The following is a 10,298-nucleotide window of genomic DNA, read 5'->3' on the forward strand; positions in this document are numbered from 1 at the left end:
GCATGTGGACGCCTTAGCCTACATAGCCTCGATGTTAACAAGGCAGGACAAGAGGTAATTTCCATAAGGTTATTAGGAACATCCCGCGATAGATGACCCAGAGCTGGTCAATGTGGTAGCAGTCATAAGGAACCAAGGATAGATGAACCCAATCCTAGCCTTCCTACAGCGAGGGGGACTACCCAACAATCCGAATGAGGCTAGATGAGTCAAGAGTAGAGTAGAAAGTTTCACTACTCTAGATAGGATTTTGTATAGAAACTCTGTTAGAGAGCCACTCCTATGTTGTCTAGCACCAGAGGAGACAAAGCATGTGTTAAGTGAAATCCATGAAAGAGACTATAGAAACCATTTCAAGACGAGGTCTTTGGCCCATAAAGTACTATCTCAAGGGTATTTCTAGCCCTGCTTACAGGAAGATGCAGCACTATATGTCAAGCACTATGATAGTTGTCAAAGGCATGGAAAGATAATTTGGCAATCAACAATGCAGCTCAACTACCTTATCAGCCATTAACCATTTGCACAATGGGGAATCAACATAGTAGGCCCACTGCCTAAAGCACCAGGTAACTTGACTTTCTTGCTATTAGCCACAGATTATTTTACTAAGTAGGCAGAAGTGTTCCCTCTAGCCAGAATACGTCAGTAGAAAATTTAAAAGTTTCTATGGGAAAACATTATCTAAAGATTTGGTCTGCCACGCACTATAGTCTCTAATAACTAGAGACAATTTGTAGGATAACAGATTAAAGATTTTTGCGAAAAATATGGAATGACATAGTTATTCTCCACACCATAGTATCCACAAGGCAATGGACAGGCAGATACTACAAATAAGGTGTTAATAGACACTCTAAAGAAAAAATTGGGAGAAACAAAGGGTAGGTGGACAACAGTCTTGTATGGCATGTTATGGGCCTATAGTACAACTGCCAAAACCTCTACAGGGATGTCACCATTCGCTATGGTCGATAGCATGGAAGCCGTGATCCCTATGAAAAATAACTTTCCTATGATAAGATCTAGAGTAGTGCAAACTGACCAGAAAAATGAGAAGCAGCATTGGTAAGACTAGAACATTATCACAAGAAGCTGCAAAGCTACTTCAATAAGAAAGTTCGCCACAGGTAGTTCAATGAAGAAGATTTAGTGTTGCGTAGGGTGTTCTAGAGTACAGAAGAGCAAAATAGTGGCAAACTGGGCATTAACTAGAAAGGGTCATATAGAATAGCAAGGATATACCAGAAGGGAATCTATTACTTGATAACGATGTTCGGTCAAGAGCTGCCTAAACTGTGGAATGCTTGTAACTTAAAAATGTATTATCAATGAATAATATTTTTTAATTGCTATAAACTTATGCATAGGAATTAGTACTAGAGTTGGATCCCACTTGGATCCAAGTCTACGTGGGTCTTCTCTACCTTAGTTGGTAGAGTAAGCAGTTGATCGAGGCCCAACTCTAACACGAATAACAGTAACACTAATGTGGATCTCACTTGGATCCCAACCTACGAGGGTCGTTTTTGCCTTCATTGGTAGAGCAAGAAGTTGGTCGAGGTTCTGCTCTATCACGAGTTTCAAGAGCACTTAAGTTGGATCCCACCTAGATTCGGACTTACATGAGTTTTCTCTACCTTAGTTGGCGAAATAAGAAGCTGTTTGGGGCCCACCTGTAGCACTTGGTCCAAGGTATGTTCCTAATCGAAGAAACCAAATGGGTGTCATCCATATCTTCCTCATCGTCCCTCTTTTCCTCCTCCTCATATTGAAGTCGAGCAGCTTCAAAGCCTTCATCATAATCCTTAGTCAAAACATCCTCTGCCAACTGAGAGTATTGGGCCTACAGTTGTCCCAACAATCTGTTGGTCGCAGTCTCATCTTCCTTAGCCTGAGCTACCCTAGCTGATTTAACACCTACTCTCAATGAGCTTAGCTCAAGCTCTTGTTGTTACACTTTTTCTCGAAGCTTCACTAGTTTTGCATCTCTCCTCTATACTTTCTCTTTGTAGCTGACCAGTTCTAGTTGTAAAAAACCCTAGAGATCTGTCAGCTTCCTATTGGAGACCTCCAAGGCCAAGTCAGCCTTAGAAAATTCGACCAAATTAGCCTCCATCTTCTCTCTAGTTTTTCAGGAAAATTGGAACAAAGTTATTTTTTTTATGCTCCCTAGTAAGGACAGCCGCCTGGTTCTTGGCATTACGCCACTTCAAGAAGGCAAGGATTCCGTAAACATGGACCTACGAAAAAGGGTAAAGCATTTAAGTGAATAAAACATGCAAAGTAGATAGCAGGATAGGAAGAGCAGAGAATTACCAAGTGAAGAACGTGAGCAAATCGACTAAAGCCCAGGTTACCATTTGCCTAGTCAGCAACATCCCGATCCTTAGGAGAAATGGACTGGAAAAGCATAAAAGTAGTGACAACAAGGTCCTTTACCCTACAATTCTTATTGTAAACATAGGAGAGGGGTCAAAAAATGTTATTCTCATTCCCATCTTTGAGGAAAGCCCCACAACCTATCCAAGTAAATGCAATTGCCTCCAAAGGAGTTGTAAAATCCTGAGTTTTTTATTCGTATCTCGATAAGAAATAAATAGTGAAATTTTGAGAAAATCTTGAAAATGGGATTTAGGGTAAAATTTTAGAATTTTGTTCTGATCATTTTTAATGAAATCTGGCTTCACTACTGGATTCAAAATGATCAAAAAACATACATTAGCCTATAAGCACGCTCAAATGCGAGTCCAAATAAAAAAGTTCCAAAATCCTCGATTACCTAGTTGGACCAGACTAAACTAATGACTTTTTACTAGATCAAGAATTGTTAAGATTCGATTATACTATTGGGTTTGTAACAAAAAATTATAGAAAATAGATTACTTACTTGTCATTTTTGGAGATCAAAAAGTTGAATTATCATTAAAAACGAAAACGACATCAATTTTAGGGTCCCATTGTGCCAAAAATATAAATTTTTGTTAGAGATATAATTTGTAAAAATTGATCATACCATTATATCTAGAACGAAAAATTAAATAAAATAGAGTATTCATTCGTCACTTTTGATGTCCGGACGGTCAAGTTATTGTCAAACGAAACAATAGGTAAAATATTGATTTCGTCCCAAAAATTTATATAAATAAAATTTTAAAATTTTTCACTATTAATCATCATTTAAAACCATCCAAAAATCAGCCAACGTTTTTTTTTTAAATTTGATTTTTCCCTTGACTTTCCAACTCAGATTCGTCGCGAACAGTCCGTATTCTACCTTCGATGCAGAAAGGGAAAACATCTGTAGCCTCGACTTCTATAAAACCCATCTAATTTTTATTTCGTTTTCTCATATTTATGGTCTCGTATCATCAAAAAATAGTCGTATGTGATACATGAGTTTCGTACCTTCGACCCTAGATTTCATCTATTTCGGGGTCAAACCGTCTTCTGTCGTAGAAGGGAGAAAGGACGACGGCATCGAGATCTTCGAAATCACTGGGTTAGATTAAAAAATTAACTACCTCAAAGTTTGACCAGTCTCGATTTCCGTGCCAATCGTCTCGATTTTCGTGTATGCTTTTTGATCATCTCTTATGGAGATTGTAAGGAACTCTTAATTTCTATTAGTAATCGTAGATTGTGAAAATTGCATTTAAGATTTTATTAAAAATTTGTGATGTGTTTTAAAAAATATAGAATTCAATTGATTATTTCAAATTCACGCTAGAACTTGCATATTTGATATGTTTAATTATATTTATAACAAATTATACGTGGGTAGGATATTTCATCGAGTTATTTCTGTCAGTTGGATCCTGTGTACCGCTCAGATCCTATTTTGATCTAAGTTTTGTATTTTTTCAATGTTATTGAAACAAATGAATTTTATAGTTGAAAAAATAATTTAATATTCAATGAGCTCATATTAAGTTGATAAATATCAGAAAGTGAATATCTTATTTAACAGATTGAAAACTACAAAAATTGAAAAAAAAAAAAAGGGATGAAACAGTAAAATATAATAATCACACCCGAGAGGTGATGTTTGCATTTTATATTGTAATGTTGTACGTAGGTTGGTGGAGGGATATCTAGGGATAATGATTGGTTGTATGTTTATTTAAATTCTGTTGGCGCAGAGGCTTCAAGTTCTATTACTTATTTTAGGCCGGGTGGTCATAGTTGCATGGTAGAAAACTAGATATCTATTCTCAACCTTGTATTGTTAATTTCTCTTTTGTTTCAAATGAAAATAATATATATATATATGTAGCTATTTTGTAAGCTGTTAAAGAGTTTGTGAATGCCTAAAGAGATAGTATGTCATATCATCCAGAAATGGTGTACTATCCTAAGATGTACGGTAGGGACCACTAAGCTCATACGTGGTATGGGACGCATATAAGAGTGGAGTCACAATTGGAATCTGGATTTATTCCTTTCTATCTTTACCAGTGAACTTGTAATGTAAAGGTGGTCGTATACAAATGGTTTGTATATTTGGAATTACATGTATGTGTGATAGTTATAGATGAAAATGATTAGTCAATGATCACTAACAATCTATAGTTGTCGAACGTTCTGACACATCGAAAAGAGACCCATTGCTTACGGTCTCGTCAAACGGCCAGCCTTAGCCGAATAAATAGTCCCGCAAGTATGGTAAACAGCAACTAACCACAAAATCAGGAACTAATACTTTATTATAAAACATCATGTCCCGACTAGGAGCGATCCAATCGTGAATCCCAACTCTCTAATTCCACTCCTCTACCATTGTGTATTATATATCTGTTGCCTTATTTTGATGTATAAAATGAAATGCATGTTTAATGTTACCATTTTGTCACTTAGATTTGTATAAAAAGAAAATGCTATAGTGGGTACTGTTGATTGATGTAATGTGAGTTTTATATTTAGTTGCTCATCCCTAACTATATGTACCAGTTAATCGTAGTTTCTTCTATAAAATTTTATATATTTTAAAATGATTCAGTATGTTTATTCATTCATCTTAGGAGAGGTTATTGATAAAAATTGTTTGCTTCCCTACTAGGTAACCATTGTTACTCACCTTTTCTTTCTCCATTTTTTTAGTTTCAGATCCGAAACTTGGCGTAGGTGTAGAAAACGAGTGAGGACTATTTAGTAAGTTAGATAGACAATCAGAGTTCGTCACCTGGTGAGTATTAGCGCTATACCCCCTAGTGGTATCAATTTTTCCAAGAGTACTATAGATTTGGTACTGAGCGTTAGGATTTTTATTAGAGTGAGGAATGTTTATATAATCCTATACTTTTGTTTATCCTTCCGCACTCTGATCTATCATACATTATTAGATGTATATAGACTTTCACTAGCATTATATTTTATATGTTTATGCAGGATAATGTATGTCGTCTATCAGGTGCAGGTTGAACGCCATGCAATGCTAACATAAACAAAAGAGAACATGCCGAAATTTTGAGGCACCACCTAGTGTCTTGAGATCTGACATAGGATTTTGTGTTAGTGTTTGACGGGGCGTTACAAGAGTTTTATAATGCCCAAGGTCCTTATGTCCAGACTTTTCTAGAAGGGAAGGACTCCTCAAACTTTTCCTGACCAGTCGATGCCTCTTTCGCGACTATAAGTCAGGAGTAAGGTTGTACTCCTTGAAGGTGGCAAAACTCTACCTTACCTAAGTCTGAATTTCCTTAGAAAGCTGAATATGGATAGCAACAACTATAGTAATAGCATCAATAGCAATAGCAGCAAAAACAAAAGTAGAAGTAGAAGTAAGGGTAGGTACTATAGCCAGTTGGCCTATTTCTCCAGTAACGGTAGAGCCTCAAGTGGTCAGACTCCTCTTTTTCTTCATCTTCTTGGCTGGGCTAATGGGAGAAGCATCCCTGATGACAGGAAAACATGAAAATGGGAACTCCGAGAGGTCGATATTCATGACATCGGAAGACTCTGGCAAAATTTCAAATGAAGGAGGGTTAGAAACAAAGACCTAGAATGTATCAAAACATTTCAGATCTTGTTTGGCCTGGGTAAAGGAAGCTTGACCAGATAAAGTCCCTTGTCGTGGAGATGATCAAAGGGGAACAAATGAAAGGGGGAATGAGCCAAGATTTTCCACGGTCTGCTTGACCCGATCAGAGGAAACTTGTTATGTAGGTGGCTGAGGGAAAATATAAGGGAGATCTTCTACCACCACCCCCTCACTAGCTCTAGTTTAGAGGTTTATTACTACAAGCCTCCGATCTTTGGATGCTCTGCGTTGCTCCTTCCTAGCTTCAATAGCAGCAAGAACGGAAGAATCTATGAATGAAGTAAAATAAGAGTCAGAAGTAGAAAAAGTCACAAATCAAGTAGAAGAGTGAGACATAGCCAAATAACATCAAGTTAATCTTATCCTAAAAGGTCTGAGGGACCCTGAATCCCTCATGAGGAACACCAGGGGAAAACTCTCAGTTCCCGAAGATAAGTAAGGGGTTTTTGTGTTACCTTTGTCAGAACTGGGGAGAGAAGGATCTGGTGCCACTGCTGCACTCTTGGAGGACAACAAGTAGTACCTAGAGCGTTGAGGGATGGCCTTCAGATTGTATATGGAGAGGATGTTTTTGGGGTTATACCCATCTTCTCCACCAAACGGTAGAAGTTTTCAGACATTTCGCTTGGGGCTCGGTTTATCTTACTAAGTACCTCTATAAGGAAGGGAGAGAGAAGAAAACTAAGGTTAGCCTTAATTTGGCCAGTGTAAAATAAAATTTCTCTTTGACAACATTCGTCGGGGGTGTCAAGGTCGTCGCTGACCCGAATAGACACAGAAGCAGGAATATAGAGACTACGCCTATGTTGGGTTGTATTAACAACCATTGAGAAAGTAAGTGTGTAGAGAAGAGAAGACAAGTAAAGAAAATTACTTTGGTCTAAGAGAGGTAACAGTAGCAGCAAAACAGAAAGAAAGAGAGAAAAAACTTTTTCACAAAAAAACAAGAAGACAAAATTTCAGAATTTTGGCACAGTTAGAAAGAAATGAGCACTAAGTCCCCTATTTATAAGAATAAATAGTAGAGCACGTATGCCTGAGAGGACAGCTTGAGTCTAGCCTAAGCATCGCAGTTTGGGGGTAGTGTAGAAGATAGTAGGACACGTGGACTGACATAGATGAAGAGTGATCCATCTCAGTTATCAAAAACGATTTGAAACGACGTTGCATTGAATGCGTCAATTCGAAAAGAGCATACGCAATTATGGAGAATCAAAGTAACCAATGGGAAAGTAGAGGTGTGTCTCGAGGAGATGAAGAGACTTCATGTCTCCTCGAGAGGAGGTAATTATAGAGGGAAATAATTGTGTAGTAATCTAAGTCATACACGTCTCCAAACCGATTAAGTGGTACCAGGCGCAGGTCAGCATACGAGCACTACCCTTTATGCATGGCAGGTCGAAGCATAGATCTTCCTAACCAGGCTAGAAGGGCAACATAGCATTAAGTGAAACCAGGCCAACCAAGTAGGGGTGACCTGGTCATCGAATGACCTTAAGCCTGTTATGCGCACGTCAATCGCAAAAATCTCTGTAGTATAATACGATCAATCCAGAAGATCCTCGTTTGGTAAACAACTTCGTAGCATCAGGGGATATCCTAGGATTGCCGCCTGAAAAGGGGAATTGATTCGTAGTCAGGAATTATAAGGAGCACAGTAAGCACTATTGAAGGGCATCTTTTGATTGGGGAAGGATCAAAAATCTAATCAATATTATTAGACTATACTTCTATTGCTCTAACTTGAGCGTTAAAGTAATTTTAGTAGGTACCATGCCGCTGTGAGGAGAGAGGTGCTCGAAGCAACTTCAGATCAATGAGGCAGAGTCCATCAGAGTTGTCCACCGGATTCTGACCGCACAACTATGAATGAATTAATAACATGCCCCATGCCTACACCAATAAAATTAGTTTTAATTAACTAAATTCATTATCAAAAGGCATAAATTTTTCACTTGTAATTAAATAAATATAACAACTACCATGGCCAATGCTACATTTCTTTCACTACCAAAATGGATTTATGTGGTCATGGATTCATGTGTGATCACATGGCACAAGTGTACATTCAGGTGGCTTGAACATAACCTAAAACAAAATTCCTTTTTTTTATTGGGTTATGTTTGGTTGCAAATGAATTTAAATAAATATTTTAATTTCGAAGTAAAAAACTTGTAGGATTTCAAGGAAAAGAGTCCTAACTGTTAGGCTAGCCATTAGTGTGATAAGGAACAAATTCTCTAAAGGTTTTAGACCCAAATGGATTGCCATTTGACCAAACAACCCATAGCTCTCTAGTTTACTGGCTTGAATCACATTGAAAAATTAAAAATTAAAAATAAAACGTGGAATTGTAGACATGTAAGATTTAGTGGTCCTAAACCTTAATACAACATGAGTTTGAGAGTCGTCACCATTCAAAGAGTTTAAGGTGTGAATGACCACCTAAAATAGATTTTATAAATTTATCTTTGACAAATTTAGTGAGTCAAAACTAGTCCACCCAAGAGGTTGCGTAATGAGGTTTGGTTGTAAGACAGGGAAGGTGTCAAGAATCCCATCCTACCCACCAAGTTGGTGGTTACCAAGGTATTGACTATATGTGAGGACTTGTACTATTTTTATTTTTATTTTCGAAGATTTTTGGAGTTAGTATGATGTTTCTATATATGAATGCATGAATTTGGCACACACACACAAAAAAAAAAAGAAAACAAAAACAAAAAACAAAAAAAAGATATATATGAATGCATGAGCTTCGAAATGGGTGGGATGTAAATGAGAGGCACCCACTAGTAGGGGCTTTTTTGTTTGCTTGGAGTTGAGAATGGCTATCCATAAGGATGACGCTCATTGGACTCTAGCACTTTTAATTGCAGTGTGTGTGTAATGGGAATGTGCCCAAGATAGGGCTTATTTTTGGAGGTCCACGTTGATAAATACTTCATGGATAGGGATTTCCTCTTTTATGACATTTACCCATTTTTTATTACGGACTTACAAATGTGAGGGATCACCCCATAAAGCTATACTCCTCAAAATAAAGTATTTTCTTAGGTTGAAAAGGTTTGAAAGAAAATCATTGAGATCTCTTATTTGGACACTAGTTTAGTGATTGCAAATCCTCTTACAAAGGGTTTTCTGTCAAAAATTTTCAAGGAGCATGTGAGTCGCATAGGATAATTAATTAAGTATTTCGACTATGTTATTTGATTAGTTGTTATCCCATTGTATTAATCGATGTTTTTGGATTACCCTTGTACTCAATTGGTAGCAATTAAGTAGTATTATTTTTATATTACTGTTCATTAGATATCTAATTTTGTGCATATGCTATAAGATTAAAGTTTATCCTAGGAACACAAGTTAGTTTTCATGAGCTATGGTTGGGTGAGATGTGTCTAGGAAACACATTGGTAAGCCTTCATTGGTACGTAATAGTTTTTCACAAGAGAGTTTGTCGTAATGTGTCTGGATGGCGTATTACGAGTACAAAGCACAACGAGTTTGAGAATACATCATTAAATTGGATGATATGTGTGCATTAACATGTATATATCACGTCAATAAAAGAACACATAAAGATAAACTTTTAATTTTAGAGAAAATGCTAGCATTGAGACTATGGATTTGTCTTGGTGTCAAGAACATATAAGAACACCAAAACATCCACAATCCGTTGTTGGTTTTCTTTTTGGAACAAAGTGTACATTAAGATACCCAAATTATTTAGATAATGATTTTCCAAACTAAAGAGTGGCAACTCGCTTTCAAAGGTTTTCAACTTTTGTGTCATTTTTAAACAGTTTAAGATTGCACATATGGACCAAGTGGGACATTGTCTTTTTTATAAGAAACGGTGAGATAACTCACTTTCTTCTTTTAAAATAAGATTATTACTAAAGAAAATATCCTTGGGTGATCCACATATGTAATGAATTTTAATATGAGTGGGTTGACATGAATTATCAAAGTATTTAAGCGATCTAAGTACGTGGGTGTGATCTTCTTGATTGAAAAGTGACTCCTAATATTTCTCTAACTACCATGATGGGTCAAACATGGAACAATGACGTCTATTTCCTCGTACATTCCAAGATCCCGATAAATTTGATTGACAACACGGTGGTCTCGCTCTTTCTTAAAACATAAATATGAAAACCGCCCCTCCCTAATACAAGCCTTCAAGTTCCCATCTATTTTATTTTGCTGCAAGGTGTTTGGGGTAGTATTTCCTTTATTGTTATTGGTTTTGCAA

Source organism: Akebia trifoliata, unplaced genomic scaffold (assembly GCF_017979445.1).
Source record: "Akebia trifoliata isolate Shusen 1 unplaced genomic scaffold, ASM1797944v1 Contig00676, whole genome shotgun sequence".
Classification (NCBI taxonomy): domain Eukaryota; kingdom Viridiplantae; phylum Streptophyta; class Magnoliopsida; order Ranunculales; family Lardizabalaceae; genus Akebia; species Akebia trifoliata.